This window comes from Diabrotica undecimpunctata, chromosome 4, assembly GCF_040954645.1.
Source record: "Diabrotica undecimpunctata isolate CICGRU chromosome 4, icDiaUnde3, whole genome shotgun sequence".
In the NCBI taxonomy this organism is placed as follows: Eukaryota; Metazoa; Arthropoda; class Insecta; order Coleoptera; family Chrysomelidae; genus Diabrotica; species Diabrotica undecimpunctata.
The window spans coordinates 42,914,388-42,931,227 of NC_092806.1; the positions used below are offsets into that span (position 1 = coordinate 42,914,388).

At 31.6% G+C, this 16,840-nt stretch overlaps 1 long non-coding RNA gene across 2 annotated transcripts; it reads left to right on the top strand.

Annotated features, from left to right (window-relative positions):
• Window positions 1–14,429: 14,429 nt before the first annotated feature.
• LOC140438215 (uncharacterized) lies at window positions 14,430–14,760 on the top strand. 2 transcript variants are annotated; one of them, XR_011950456.1, is made up of 3 exons: window positions 14,430–14,499; window positions 14,552–14,636; window positions 14,691–14,760. It is a non-coding gene; the product is annotated as an uncharacterized lncRNA (long non-coding RNA). The 2 variants fall into 2 exon arrangements; XR_011950455.1 differs by having other exon boundaries at window positions 14,694–14,741.
• The last annotated feature ends 2,080 nt before the right edge of the window (window positions 14,761–16,840 follow it).

Consider the following 16,840-nt stretch of genomic DNA (forward strand, 5'->3'; position numbering starts at 1 on the left):
CCTTGTAATCGTTCTTGGTACCATAGTTTATCTTGGGGATAAAATAGTGATAAACGGAGAAAATACAGTGAGGCACGTAACGAATAATCTAATAACAAACATGATGATTTATGTGACAAGTTGAACAGACTATTAGTACACTCAGTTCATTAAAGACATGTACAGTACAAGGTTGTCATCATAACAGATCGCCTATGTGCAAAGACGTGACCCATTAAAGTGACCAAGTAAAAATAAAAGCCATTAAACAAGGTGGCTCACTATTACCGAAACTAGTCATCAATATCCAGTGGAAGACATATTTCAAACTTTAAAATTGCAAAATAAGTGAATAAATTTTAATATCAATGGGCGTTGTATGCCAAAACTGAAATTTCCAGACGATATGATATTGTCACCAAACATATGAACGAAGACGGCTTTAGATACCCATGAATTTAAAAAATATATTCAGTATAATTGTAATACTTTGAAGAAATAATCTTTTAGATAAAAAATAAGTTATAGGTAGAGGAGAGAAAACAAAGATAATTCTCGATTGGACGTTCCCCGCTCCTTGCATCAATTGCGGCGGTTTACGTTACGGGACTAATCTCAGTAATCTCACTAATCAAGCAAGGTTGCAGTATTACGCATATATGAGGTTTAAAGCTTCTACGGGTCGCAAGTCGTGTTTTATTGTCCCGTATTCAAAATGCACCCAAAAGAATTTAAAAAAGACTTGAAAAAATTTTTTCCGATATAAAATATAAATTTCTTAAACAGAAAACTGCAAAACGTCGCGAGTGGGTAAATTTTAAATTAATAAATTTTGAAGGACATTTTGCGCGTTGTTATTACTATAGGTACAAAGATACTACAGTATGTTTCTAAAAGTAGAAATGCAAGTCTTTAAAGACATAATATTCTCTTCGACCGCTTCCCGGTAAAAGCTAAACAGTCAACCGTCGTTTGAAGAATTTGCAATTAAGTCGCTGGCATCTTCAAGAAAGAAAGTAATTATTAAACAGCAATTAAATATCAGAAGGTAATCTTTATTTATATTTTTTATAATACATCTTCACAAAATGTCATAAGAAAATAGCTTCAAAATAATTGTTATTGTGTAACTTACTAAAACTTATGTAACTGTTCAGATGATAGGAAGGAGCTCAAATGCAAAGAGGTAATAAAAGCTTTACGAGAAAGTAGGTGTTGATGAATTTGGTCTCGGACTATCTGTCAGAGAGAAAAATTGTCTTATAAAAAGAAATGGTGGTTGACGTGGCGGTTGGAGTGCCGCTGGAGTTGGTCCTAGGAGCCGCGCTGTGGAACATGGCATATAACGGGGTTGTGAGCCAACAATACGAAGAAGGTGTTATTCCTTTCGCATTTGTAGGTCACCTCGCTATGCTAGTGGTGACTAGCTAAGACTTTATCTTTGGTAGGTAGCATACACGCAATCAAGTCGAATAATGCATAAAACTGCATGAACTAAACCTGGCTGTAGAAAAAAACGAGGCGATATTTCTAAAGGCATCAAGCTAAAGGGATGGAATAACAATCGAATGTTCAGGAAAGAGAGCGGTTCCAAAGAAATGTGTAAGATATATAGATGTAACTCTGAGTCAGAACGAAAAGTGGTAGAAGCATATGAAGGCGGTGATGTACAGCATCAGGAGGATAATTTCCAACATCGAACATAAAGAATCGATCATCCTCTACGCGGCACCTGTCTAAGGTACGGCATTTTTAGCAAAGGCGTACAAAAGGCCCCTGATCCGAGCAGATAGAAAGAGTCGTTTAAGGGTAGCAAGTGCGTATAATCAGTAATCAGTCACTGAACTGGTGGAGGAGATGCTAGGTCGTTGGATTGATGAAGTTCAGAGATATATAAAGAGAACGATAAAGAGAAAGGAACAGGAAGAGAACCGACTTGAAAGTACGAGAATAGATCACAATCTTGTATAAACGAGAAATCAGGTGAATACCGTGCCGACGTTAAGCCCCAACTAGGTTAGTTCTGATGGTAATTCTCGGTTGAGAAGGGCGCTATTTGGCAAATGGTTTCCGGATTTGACACTTATGGTGCCGAACAATCCATGCGGTCTCGGAGATCATCGTTACACGTTGGATGAATCGTACATAATCGAGGCTGGAAGGTGGTTCTGCCCACCGTCTAGGACCAAGGTAAGTTTCGAACATTTTGACCACTCGCTTTGATCCCTATTTATGAGGATAAATGACAAAAAAACTAACAAGAAGAGTAAATAGATATCATTTTTGATTTTATTTATAAGATGGATTGATTTGAGTTACAAATCATTTTATCTGTGTTCATAAAATAAAATCTTACTATTTCGTGGGTCCTTCTAATTTCTTTAAGTGGACTGATTCGATGTTTATCTCACTGTCAATGCAAAACGTAGATATTTTAAATAATAATATTTTTAGTTGTTATTTTTTCTTGGAAAATTCTGTAATACTGAGGAATAGGAACAATGTCATATTTTTCGATTTAAAACAGCTGATTTCTGAGCCCATCTGTGGCTTACTGTAGATAGTATGTTCATTGTTATTATTATTTTTATATTTTAACCAATATGCATCACCATATCTTGCCCATCTTCTTCTTTTCTGTTAGTACTCTGTCCAATTCATATTTGTACAAGTCATATTTGTACGGCAAAAATCGTTTTAAGTGCTCTACCACAGCACCCTCAAAAAATGTAAGAACTCTGTTACACAATCTTGTAACAACACCACCAGCTCTTCGGTTCAAAGATGTAAGAAGCGAGACTTCATAATTTTTTTTATTTTCTTATTTCCGAGGATATAATTCAAGAAATACTTAAATCGACATATAATAAATTACGTGCAATTCGAGAAAACTATAGAAAAATGAATTTACCATGAACTGAATGAAATTGATGAAATAGAACTGAAAGCCTTTTTGGGATTGCTTTTATACATATCAGCTTTCAAATCCAATGATAAAGATATAAACTCTATATTTCCTACAGAGAGCACTGGTAGGGATATATTCAGATGTGTTATGTCAAAAGAAAGATTTGCAATATTTCTAAAATGTTTTCGTTTTGATAACCCTCTGGATTAAGAGGAAAGAAGAAACATACATCCAACAGTAGCCATTAGTAACATATTTAATATTTTTATATCAAACTGTTAATAACTGTATTCCGTAGGCACATGTGTTTGTATTGATGAAATGTTGGTCGGCTTTAGGGGAAGGTATAGATTCAAAATGTATATGCCTATTAGTTTTATAAAATTAGTACAGCAGTTAGAAGTAAAGAAGTTAACCTATGTGGGAATCCTTAAGAAAAATAAACGGGAAATTCCTCCGGAATTCCAGCTACACCGATGCAGGGAAGTAAATTCGACTTCTTACGGATTTACGAAAAGTTTAACCCCTAATTTCCTATGTGCCAAAAAATCGAAGGCTGTTTTACTTATTTCTTAGATGCACCATTCAATAAGCACAAATCAGATTACAGGAAAACCAGATATTATAGCTCATTATAATGTTAGGAAAGGAGGTGTCGATACGTTAGATGCCAAGTGTGCCAAATATGCTGTTAAACGTCGTTCCCGCTGATGGCCACTTATTGTGATATGTTTTATTGAACGAATACTAGGACAAAAACACCAAAAAGAAGCAGATTTTGAAAAAAGGCTTGAGAAAAATAAAACGTGTGACCTATGTCCAAGCGCATTAAAGCGAAAAACCTATTATGTGTGCTTTTCTTATGGAAAACCATTGTGCTTACAGTGTACAAAGAAAATTTACGGACCTTGCGCTCAAAATGACTAGTTATTTTATTGTAATTTTTAGTGAGTGTTTTGTATTTAATTTTTTGTTTATTCATATTATTAGTCTGTGCCTATCAATATTCTTTTACCATTTTCCAATAAGTAATCAAATTTTGTTGTAATTCTATTTATATGGGATTTTGTAATAACGTGCACCATTTTTTTAATATTATGCATGCGTTCATAATTTTCTATATATACCTAACAATACCTAACAACAGAAAACAAGGATATGAGAAACCTAGAGATAGACGAGGGAAGACAAATAAATGGAACAGATAAATTCAAGTATTTAGGAACCATAATATCGAACCAGGGAACAACAGAAGAAGATATAAACAACAGACTGAGACAAACAAGAAACTGTATAAGACAACTAAACTCAGTGTTGTGGGATAAGAACATTACGATAAAGACAAAAAAGAGAATATATAACACCCTGACAAGAAGTATCCTGACATATGGGTCCGAAAACTGGACAATAAACAAGAGAAATAGAGGTAGAATAAGAGCAGTAGAAATGGAGTTCCTGAGGAGAAGCTGTAGACTTACAAAAAGAGACAGAATTGAAAACGCAGAGATTAAGCGGAGAATGGGAGTGCAATTAGACATAATCGACTATATAGAGGAGAAGAGACTATCCTAGTACGGCCACGTCAGAAGAGCGGACAGAGGACGCTGGATAAACAAAATCACAGAATGGAGCCCGATTGGAAGAAGAAAGAGAGGAAGACCCCGAAGGTCATTCAGAGATGAAATCGACGAGGCTATGGAGAAAAGAACCCTGCGAGATGGAGACTGGAATGACAGGGAAAATTGGAGAAAACGGTTGAGTGAAGGAAGACAGTGAAAACTGTGGAAATCCTTAGTAGTAGTAGTAGTATCATAATTTTCTTGAAAAAATAAAGTTTATTTTATTTGGAGCAGTATTTTATTCTACAGGAGTGTAAAGAATCATTCCGTAGTTGATGTAAAAAACTAATACAGTGATATGAGTCAAACTCATATTGAAAACAAAGGTGCATAGGCAGCGGTATGACATACCGTATGTCAGTGTATACGTCCTGAAACATCCACGTCACTAGTTAAGGATATAAAAACATTCGTAAATGAACTCGGATATTAACTGCAGGACAATTATTCCGTGTGGCAGAAGATAGAGAGGCCTTCGCAATAGTGATCGCCAACGTCGAATAATTTTGATATGGCACGAGAAAAAGAAGAAGACAAATATTAGATCTGATTTTGGTGTAAAATTACAAATCACAAATTACAATCGTTGATTCTTTTACTCTATCAGCATAACTAATAAACCAAGTATAAAACTTATACTCAGAATAAATCAGGTATAGTCAAAATCACTAACAATAAACATGGAATAACTTAGATATAAGTTATACTTGGTATAAGAATTTATTCCAAGATTATACCGACCCACACCCTTGTTTAAGTCTAGTATAATCGTGGTATAACCTATTTTACGAATGTCAAAGTCATCAGTGATAAGAATATATTATTTTTTGTATTGTTTTGTAAGTAGCTATGTATATAATAAAAAAAATGTGTTTAAGAGGTGTTGCGGCTGTCGAGGAAGTTGATAATTTAAATAACATGATAGAAAATACACGAAAAAGAAAAACTTTCAAAGAAAGAATAAATCCATTTTCAAAATACACTGGCAATTTTTGCAATTTTTTGCAATTTTAAAATACTCAAACTCAACATATAAGATAACAAATAAAGAAAAAGATATATTTGGTGTCAGTTGTCAGTTTCAAAGAAAAATCAAAATTGACATATTTCACTCAATATGTCGTTGTTCTATGTATTTGTGCAAAAGATTGCGACATTGCCAAACTATTATTTCGGAATAAAGTGGGAATACTTATAACTAACATATACCGAGTTTATTTGTTACAAAATATTTTAGTATTATATTTACCTTATACTTAGGATAACTATTCTAGATATAAATACGGAATAACCTTAGAATACGAGTGTTTTATTAGTAAGACAGTATGACTTTATCTATTTGGTAACTTTATATCGGTCCCTCTATCCTACTTTTAATTTATTTAAATGCTTCCCGATTGTTAGAAATGATATAATACACAATCTTATGTAATGCACAAATATTATCCACCGGGAATTCATTTTTTCCATTATTTGTGAATTCCACTTTCCACGAGGAGAAAAATTGTTAACGATATAATTTTGTCTGGAAGTTCTTTTATTATTAAAGTTTACTATGAAAACCAAAATATGACCCACTGTAATATAATAACGTCTCAAATTTGAAACCCTTTTTAATAAACGATGTGTGTGATGTATGGCTGCAAGCCCTCCTTTTATCTCTTGGATGATCATTCAAGTTCGATTGGGTCACTAACAAGCCATCATTAATGTTAGCTACATTAAAGCATGCGGCGTGTTAATGCTATTATCTATGTTATTTTGAAAAGAACCCGGCAGCGGTAACACATGTACTACGACAAAAAGAATAGAAGACGGTATGTAGTAACAAAAGAGGAACTAATGGATAATTCAGCCATTTTACGCTTTCGTAACTCGTATTGATCATTTTAGTTAATGGTGTTTTTTTTCTAATCTTGCGTTTGACAATTGATTATTTCCACTTTGTATTGTAATAATCATCATTAAAACTGACAAAACATTTGAACGTGACGCTAAGAACTAAAACATTTATGTTGAAGTGTAAACTACAATGAAGTGTGTACGCTATGTTATCTTAAAACTGTTTTTTTTTTTCATAGTTTCTCACCTTTGATAAAATATTTCATTAAGAATAAAACAGAATTAAAAAAACTTAGATGAAAATAGTATTAGTCACATACTGCAATAATGAGATTCTGAAACTGTTTTCTTGTGGCATATTAAGTTAAATATTTTGTTTAGGAATATAGGATTAACCCTCAGGCGGGTGCACTTTTAAAAAGAGTTGGCGCACGGCGGCACCTTATGCCGCAAGCAGTAAAACGTTTAGAATTCAAAAGATACACATTCATCTAAAGTTCTAAATAATCGTAAACTTGAGATAGTTAAATCAAATCATTTATTTCAAAAAGTACAGAAATAAAATAATATTCCACAACATAATAAAATCGTATTCCTAAAAATGAATATTTTTTCCTAATACTCTTCTTCCTCCACTTGCGTAAGTAGGGTAAGTTGGGGTAATTGGATCATGATTTTACAACAAATCTGCGTTCGGCTCAGATTTTTAGTTACCTAATGATCAAAGTATAAGTAAATTTTAAACTACAGAATACTCCCTCTATAACGAACACGGTTATTACGAGGTTTCGCTTATAACGAGATACATTAGATGTCCCGTGAAATTTCTATTGAACTATAACCGTCTATAGCGAGGATAATTTGGTTATAACGAGAGAAAATAAAATCCAAAAACGTGTTTTTTACGTTTTTGTCCGGTCGTGGCTATAAATAAATACCTTTTCAAACAGCCCCTCAATAAACTTAACTGCAGCCCGCAATAAACTTCTTTACAATGAATAAATACAACTGTTTCACATCTTTAGAAAATATATGATAGAATGATACTGGACCATTTAAAGCAATTAAAAATAACAGAGTTCTTAAAATTGCAGAAGCAATAGTTTATGTTATCCTTGAAAATACGATTTATACATTATGTAGTTGGAAAAAAATATAAGTACAGCTTTTTTGTTTTAACGTATATCATTGATAATAAAAGTAAACAACTCTTTTATGTTTTAATATATTTCATTGACAATAAAAGTAAATAACTTTTTTTCAAAAACGCCATTCAAACAATATTTATTAGCATCTTATATTGCTCCGAATGGCTTCACTATAGGAAGTTAATGGTTTAGAAAACTACAGATTCATATGTATTGCACAGTATTATGATTGTCTGATATAACGAGATCGGCTTATAACGAGGTAATTAGTCTGTCATTTCAGTTCTCGTTATAGAGGGAGTCTACTGTATTTGTATAAAAACATGACTTTATTTAATGCTATTTAAATGTATGGAACCTTAATTTAATTGAAAGTGTTATATTAACAGGGGTAACTGGAGCAGCCAGCCTAAAATATCATAAGGTTTATGAACAAAATATACACAGTTTGCAGCTAACAACTTGTATTTAATGCCATTACATTAAAGAGTTTATAAACTTACATTTAAAGAGTTTATTAAAACTGAACAAATCGAAACTAATATCTTAATATATTCCTAAACAAAATTCTTCATAAAACAGAAACTGCAAATTAAAAAATTAGATTAGTAAAGAGGCGTGTAAAATCTTATATAATCTCCCACAAATGCTGAAATTCTTTCACATAAAAAACCTTCTTTTAGAATTAATTTTTGGTTTTTCAATTGCACCAATAGCGTCTGCCAATCGTATTTTCCAATATCTGCTTTATCTGGCCACTACCAAGACTTTAAAGATTTCTTCATCGATGAAATTTCAACCTGGTCATCTGCAAAGCTTAAGATTTTTCCTGGAAAATACTCTTCTTTGTACTAAAAGATTACACATTCACCAACTTTTTTGACAATTTGGTTAAGGCCTAGTTGCTGAAAATTTCACAGGTCTGCTCATCAATATTATTACAGAACATTTCAAATTTCTTCTCGCTATCTAAATATCTTTCATTTCCTTCTACAATATCTTGCAAATCAACAGCATCACTACTTTCTGATATATAATAAAAACTGTCCTTTTTCTTGTGTTTTAAAAAGCTTAGTGTAGGCCTAATTCGTTTAGCTTTCGGTATGATCTTTCTTTTTATTTTTTTTTTCAATTTCTTTCTCCTCTTTTTTTTTTTATTAGGTAATCTTGCAGGTGATAATTTTACAGTTTGTGACCAGATTTTTCGTTTCTTCCCTGAATTCTGTGGTCTCTTATCTTTTTTCATCATTTCTTACAACAATTCCTCAAATGATTTACTTGTTTGTAAAGAAAGTTTAACTGGCACGACAGGGCTTTCTTTTTCTACTTGAACTTCATTTGCAGAACTAGTTTCTGTTCTTTTCACCATTGCAAAGGTAGAGACAGAGGTTTTTGGGTATTCTGTTAGGATTAAAGCGTTCGAGTCATCTGATTGTACTGTATCTAAAGAAGTATGGGATACTTGTTGCCATACATTTAAACAATTGTAGTTTTCTTGATTTCCAATGGCTATAACATGACTCATCTGGTTGTAGTGCTGCTGAAGATGTAGGCCTACTGTCTTCTGATTGTACTGTGGCTGAGGAAGGGATAGTTACTGAGCGTTGGATGTTCAAAGAAGCAGTGATTTCCAAGTGTACTGTAGTGGGATTGGGAAGATTATTTTTATACGTAAGCTAATCATCGTTTTTAAATGTTGATGTTGGAATTGCATCTTTGTTAGAACCTTGTTTATCGGCATCATAAATTCCTGTTGCTTTAAATCCTTTGATTATATTAATACTAGGTATTTCATGTGCTAGCTTGGTTATCATTTGTACAAATATTTCTTTAGGAAGTTTTTTTGCGAGGATTTTCTTTCTGCCACTTACTGAGTGTCTTGTCCCAACTATTTTTCAGACCTTTAAAGACTGACACTGGTTGTAATAAATGTGTTGTGTGGAGGTAACTTAATAACAATAACAGTAATTTCATTATGTTGTACTAACTTAATCAAATCTGTGGACACATGGGTAGCATGGCAATCATAAATTAATTAAACTGGTCTCTTCTTTGTAATATTAGGTAAAAAAACATCTCTAAACCAATTAAAAAACAAATAGTTTCCATCCAACCTCGAGACGTTGTAGAAACTGCAGTTTGGGATGTTGTATTCTCATTAATACAATTATCCATTACGTATTTACCTTTAAATACACAGAAAAGAGGTATTATTTGATTATCAGCAAAACAAAACAACAAAACAGATGTGTGTTCTCGGCCAGACGAACTGGTCTTCCGTATGCTTTTTGTGCCAATTGCACCAACGACCTTTGTTTTACTAGAGTCATGGCAAAATGACGTCTCGTCGCAATTAAGTATCAGTTCTAGTTTCCCCTTAAGGTTTAATTCTTCCACAGTTTTTGTTAATACTTCAAAAAAATTATAGATGACCCAAGGGTTCACCTGATCGCATCTAACATATTTAATACTCCTAGGTTTCTTTATTGAAAGATGGATGGATTTTCCAGATGGACAGACGGAAATTCCTGGATTTCCATAGAATACGGATTTTTACGGAAAATCTTCGTCTCTGGATAGTTCTAAATCGCTGCTGTATAATTTCTTCAACCTCACTATAACATGCTTGAATGATTATATTGAAAAACACAAATATTCGCTGCACACAAAAAAATTTTTGTGACGCATTTAGCCAAAATTAAAATCAAATTCTTTTTACTTACTTAAACTAGTTTTGCAAAAGACATATTTTTTAAAATATTGAAATATGGTATCCGATTCCAGGACACTCTATAGTGTAGTATATCTCTTCCAGTGGATAGAGACTTTGGCTCCATTGAGAAGAAAAGACTGAAACTGGAAGTGATTGACAATCCTGAGACTCACGTTGAGCTGATTAAGACATGTAGAAAAAAGAATTCGTTTGATGTTGTCTTCGTTCAACACAGTCTGAGATCAAGCGGAGATCTAGCTCCAGGTGACAGATTACTTAAAGTATGAGATTATAAACAATGGATGATGCCATATGTCAAAACTTCCGTTTTCAAAAATTAGATTCGTCAAATTTGAAAGCGGTTAACCCTTTCAAACCAGAGAGTCTATGACAGGAATATGTAGCAACATGATATTTTACGTTTATATAGTAGGTATGAATAGAAATATTTCCACCAGTCCTTCATTGGAATAAGGCAACAGATACTTAAAATTAAAACACAAAAAGTTTAAAGGTGTTACAAAATTTGTTAAACTAGTAATTTTAGGTAATATTGAATTCTATATGAGGACTCTTTTTGATGTCGAAAATGCGAGTACCGCTAGCCGTCATGACACTGGGAATAAAGAGGAACATATCGAAAGTGATGTTGATATATATGAGTAAAATTTAATGTATACTTAAGACTTTCAGAAATATATTTTTGTCATAATTCCACTATTTAATTTTTAGATGTTTTTTTTACAAAAAGAAGTTAGGTCCATATTCAAAAATATTTTTTTCTCATAAATAAATAACTTTATAATTATGTTGTCTCGTTTAGTATGTAGCTTGAAGGTGTACTTTGTTTATAAAAAAATCACACGTGTCAGTTTTTAAAAATCTAGATGTGGGAACCATTTAAAACTTTCAAACACCTATAACTCAGAAATATAAAAATGTAACTTAGCCACTTTTTGCACTGACCCCTTTAATTACGAAACACGGCATAGCATCTTGGATAACGAAGTTTCTTTACAAAACACTGGTCATGACAGTTAGTTAAAAGGTGGATACCAAATACTACTGACGACAAACGAATTAAAACATTTGTATTTACGTGGATCCCTGTGTTTTCACAATTTTGTTAGTGCTACAATAGTAAATGGTTTAAAAAGCTTTCCAAGCCTTTTAGTTAAATCTTTTAATTTCACTTTTGATACTATTTTAATTGTGCGATTTATTTGGTTAGTACTGGCTTTCGTTTTGTCTAACTATGTAATTTAGAAAAAAAAACATCTAGGGACAAAAAAATTTATAGGTATCACCTCTTAATTTAAAGTGTATTTGGATGCAATGATCCAATTAAACATAGCATATGATATGCGCAATGAGATGTGGATGTACACTATGTGGACCCAGGTGATAAATTTATCGTAGATAAAATGAAAAAGACAGAAAAGATTTGATTTCACGTACAAAGCGTCTATGTATCTGTTGATACGTATTTCGACTTAATAAGTCTCATCAGAACAGTTATTCATAGCCGTTCCTAACGTGAAAAATAATCTTCTCTGTCTTATTAGGAAGCAACAATAAAATGGCTTCGTTATGGACGCAATAGCGACATCTGATAGAAAAATCGGTAAGATAGTTTCGAAACAAATTCAGATTTCTGCTTTAATCTGGAGCCTTCTAAAAATTGCAAGGCATAGCCAGACGTTGATAAAGATGTTAATAGAGACATGGGGAATCTAAAATTTGCATTCCACGACATGTCTCCTCAACTAAGCAGAAATCTTTAACGAATTTGTTTCTTGTACTCATACAGAGTAGATCCGAAGATTATTTTTCACGTTAGGAACGGCTATGAATAACTGTTCTGATGAGACTTATTAAGTCGAAATACGTATCAACAGATACATAGACGCTTTGTACGTGAAATCAAATCTTTTCTGTCTTTTTCATTTTATTCGGATCTACTCTGTATGAGTACAAGAAACAAATTCGTTAAAGATTTCTGCTTAGTTGAGGAGACATGTCGTGGAATGCAAATTTTAGATTCCCCATGTCTCTATTAACATTTTTATCAACGTCTGGCTATGCCTTGCAATTTTTAGAAGGCTCCAGATTAAAGCAGAAATCTGAATTTGTTTCGAAACTATCTTACCGGTTTTTTATCGTAGATAATAAAACAAGTATCATCTAATTAAGCTTGGAACATGATGAAAGAAAAAGGAAACTCTTTTATTTAAAGAAGTCACATTTAAAGCATTATATTTGGCTGATAAATGGTTAAGTTTTTTGAAGTTATGCTTCTATACGCACGTTCGACGTTGGAAATTTGTACGGAAGTGAATCGGCAAAATCATTACGTATGTAAGATTTAGGTAAGAGAGAGACAGAAGATATATTTTTTCTCTCTTTCTCTCTCGAGAATAAAAATGTTCCTTTTGTAAATATATTTAATATTTATTAATATTATTATCATTTTATATTAATTCGGTAGATATATACATTTGGCCTTTTAGTCTTTTACAAATAAATATTCTTCCTGGAACTTCTATGATTCGTAATAACCTTTCCATTTTTTGGAATACAAATCAGTTCTGGCAGGAAATAATTTGAAAGGTGTAGACATGCAAGAGGAACTGGTCCACAAGACATAAAAACCATCTTGGTGGACGTCTATGCCAACAAATAAGCTTCTCAGAGGTTCTAGGCCTTAGATAAGGACAAAATAAAACCAGTAATGATACTGGACATCCCTACAATGTAAATTATTAATATTGTTGGAACTTATTCTTTAATGATAAATTATTAAAGTGTAATGCCCGTTATTTAATACCAGATAAAATTTGAGCATAAAAAAAGGATAAGTTTTTGAGAAAAATTAAAGAATTTGTTCAATCTACGATATATTCTAAATAGTAACACCAGAATTTATTTAGGTCATCTAATGCTAATTTGCCCTATCGGCGATTTATCTTAAAATATCCTTTTTTTTTATGCAACAACTCATTTTCAATAATTTTAAAAAATTTTTTAGTTTTTCTCTGTTGTAATAGGTCGCACAAAATTTGATAACTAGAAAATCGTAAAATTTAATATTCTACATTGTACTCCATACAACTTTTGGACAAAATTTCTGATTTTTTATATTATCATCGCACTACAGTACGTTTATTACGAATACCGAACATATCGAATACCCAATTTAAAAAAACCAATTAGTCATCGTGTTCAGAACGTGTTCGGATACAACTAGGGATTCATCTCCATCATTTCTGGCACCAATTGAGGCAGTCAACTTTTTTTTAACATGCATATTAGGTAATGTTTATCAGGTTTTAAAAATGTCCTATATTCATCATCTTTTCGTTTACGATTAGCGGTACATCCCTTATGGGAATATTATACAATGATCTGTCTCTTTTGGTGGTATTTGTGCGGTAGTTGTATATTAATTCGGTAATTAATCTGACCGCAGGGGATTGTTGTAAAAAAATTGGGGACTTATAGCATGAGTAATGTCTCTATTAGTAGTTGGTACTTGGGTATGGTATTAATATTAAAGAAGTGAAATATTGTAAATTAAAACTGTAGATAATAAAAGTATTAAAATTGTATATTATTTAAATATGCATTCCAGAGTTATTCAATATGGATGTAAAAATAAACCCTAACACGTTTTGGATATATTTCAAAATATTTCAAGGTTTATACAGTTTATGAATAAAAATAAAAATGCTATATATTTATTTGAGATGAGCTTCTATTTTATTTTATATTTTCTTTTCCAGAACGTCTGTATTAAAAAAACCTCTACAAGTAGATTTTAAAATAAAGATTATGAGGGCTATGATGTATCGTTTATGTGAAATAATTACATGCTGTAAACTCCGATTTTAACACATTAATGTAAAAATTTTCAAATCGGTATGATGTAAGAACTACGTATAACGGGTTGCCTACCTTGATATGTAATTTATCTATATGTAAATGTAATTTTTAAGCTGTCTAAAATTAGGTGCCGTTTTCGCTCTTAGTTAGGTTATGTTATTGTATGTAATTTGTGGAAACAAGTTACTATTTTTTTATAATTATAATAAAATAAACTAATGGCTTCAATTAAAAAGAAAACAACCAGCAAACAATTGGAAGTGATGTCAGACTTCATAAAAATAAATAGTGCTTACTGGCAAAATAGTAAAGGAGGGCTAAGAAAGTAGCCTAATTGTGAGAGGAATTTGCTATCATGGTAAATACAGTAGATGGTGGCCCTAAAAAACAGGAGAACAATGAAGACATGTAAGAAGATAATTTCTGTTACTATCAAATTTAATAAATGCTAAATTTTTAGGTGTTCAATGAGTGGAAGATTTTGCAACTCATTTCAAAGATTCATCTTGGGGAGCCCCAGATTATAAATACATTGGAGTTTAAAAGTAAAGATTAATTATTGATGTAATATGTTTATTATGGTTTATAATATTTTTCAGAAGGAAAAGGAAGTCAACCTGTAAAAATTAAAAATGCAATAGTTTTATTTAAAATTCTATAAACATATCCTTTATAAAATTATATCTCAATTACGGAATAAACTGAATATAAACATTTTTATTTAACAATTTTATAACTCAAAATTTTTTAGCCACTTTGTAATATGTTTCAGATTTTTTGTTTTGTCTTGATCTTTGTGTTATTCTTTTTGATTTTGTAACTAATTGTAACATAAATACCTACATATCATTATGAAATATACTAATTATAAACACTTTTATCTAACAACTTGTTTTTTTTTTATTTTACAACACCGAAGTTTGCAGCAATAATTCTTTATATTCTCTAAGGGTTATGAGCACATTTGGACCATTTTGTAATATATTTTAGTTTGTTTTACCATTATCATTAATCAACATCAATGCAACACAGGAATATATGTTTCCAGCTTTAACAAGGCCATAATGTAAAACTCTGTACTTGTGCAAATAATTCTTTAGGACAATCCTCTATTCACCCCTGTGTCTACCAACTCTTCTGTACATTCTAACTCCAATAGATTTTAAATCATCGTCTAAATTGACTTGATACCTAAGTCTTGGTTTTCTTCTGGTTTATTGTCCCATCAGCCCTCTTCTGTTAAAAACCTTTCCAACTGTTGCACCTACCTCTTGCCTGATGAAATGCTCTGCTCTATCCATGTAAGGTATGCTACCTTAATGAATTTTATGTCAGGTTCTATACAACCCAAAGTTGTAATGCTTGTGCTACAAACCTTGTTCTTTGTAGTAGTATATTTTAGGTGTATTTGTAGGTTTACTTTGTGGTATATTTTAGGTTTGCGTTAATTTTTGAAATTGTATTCTTTACTTGTATGTTTTAATTTTCCAAGGGTTTTAACAAATTTTGGACTACTTTTTAATATATCTTAAATTTGTTTATTTTGAACTTTTTGCAATTAATTGTAACATACGGGTTTTATGTTTTTAAACATTTTTATTTAACAATTTTATAACACAAAGTTTGTATTAATATAAATCATATAATTATAAAATAAACTGAGGATAAACATTTTTATTTAAATATTTTATAACATAACATTTGCAGCGATAACACTTCTTTATATTCTCTAAGGGTTTTCAAAACTTTTGAGCCAGGTTGTAATATATTTTTATTTTGTTAGTGTTGTATTGTTATTTTTGTAATTAATTGTAACATACATGATTTATGTTTTTGTTTTTAACAATATATAAACATTTTTAATTTAATATGTTATAATACAGTGTGCAACAATATATATCTTCGTATTATCTAAACAGTTTAAACAACTTTTGAGCCACTTAGTAATATGTTTTAGATTGTTTGTTTTGAACTTTTTGTAATTAATTGAAATATTAACATTTATATTACTAAACTATACTAGATTATAAAACTCTATCATATATATTATAAAATGATGAAATAGTTTGTATATTGTGAAAACATAGTACTTACTTACTATACATAAAAATAACCAACACATTTTTAACAATTTTTGTGCAATGGTTAATTTTATCTTATCATTGATCATACTACAGGCCCTTGGTACATGAACTGTTCTTCTTCTATTCTTATTTAAAAACTACCTTTCCATCGTTATGTTCAACAATAATGTTTCTAACGAATATTCCCAAAAGTCTTTCATCCTTCTGGGTTATAGTCCATGTTTCCGCTTCATATGTAAGGACTCACTTTCCGGCCTCAACACTCTTTTGTGTAACATAGTTTTAGTTCTTCCTGTTTTGGAGTCCATAGTATGGCCTATTTGTAAGGTTTATTCGTCTTTCAAATTCCTTGCTTATTTTGTTGGTAGTAGTCACTAGCGAGCCAAGGTATGTGAAGCTGTCAACGCGTTTAAAGATATGGCTTCCGAAGGCTGTTTTCCGTTCTTATTTTGCTATAGGATCCTAAAAAACCAACATATACTTGGTTTTGTCTTCGTTGATGACTAAACCAACCTATTTCGCCATCGTTTCCAATTCTCGGAAATATTGCTCAACATCTCGCTTGCTACACCCTATTATGTCAATGTAATCAGCATATTATGCTAAGATTTATATCGATTGACTGTAAATGAAACAGATATCTCTAATTCGTGTGTTTCGGATTG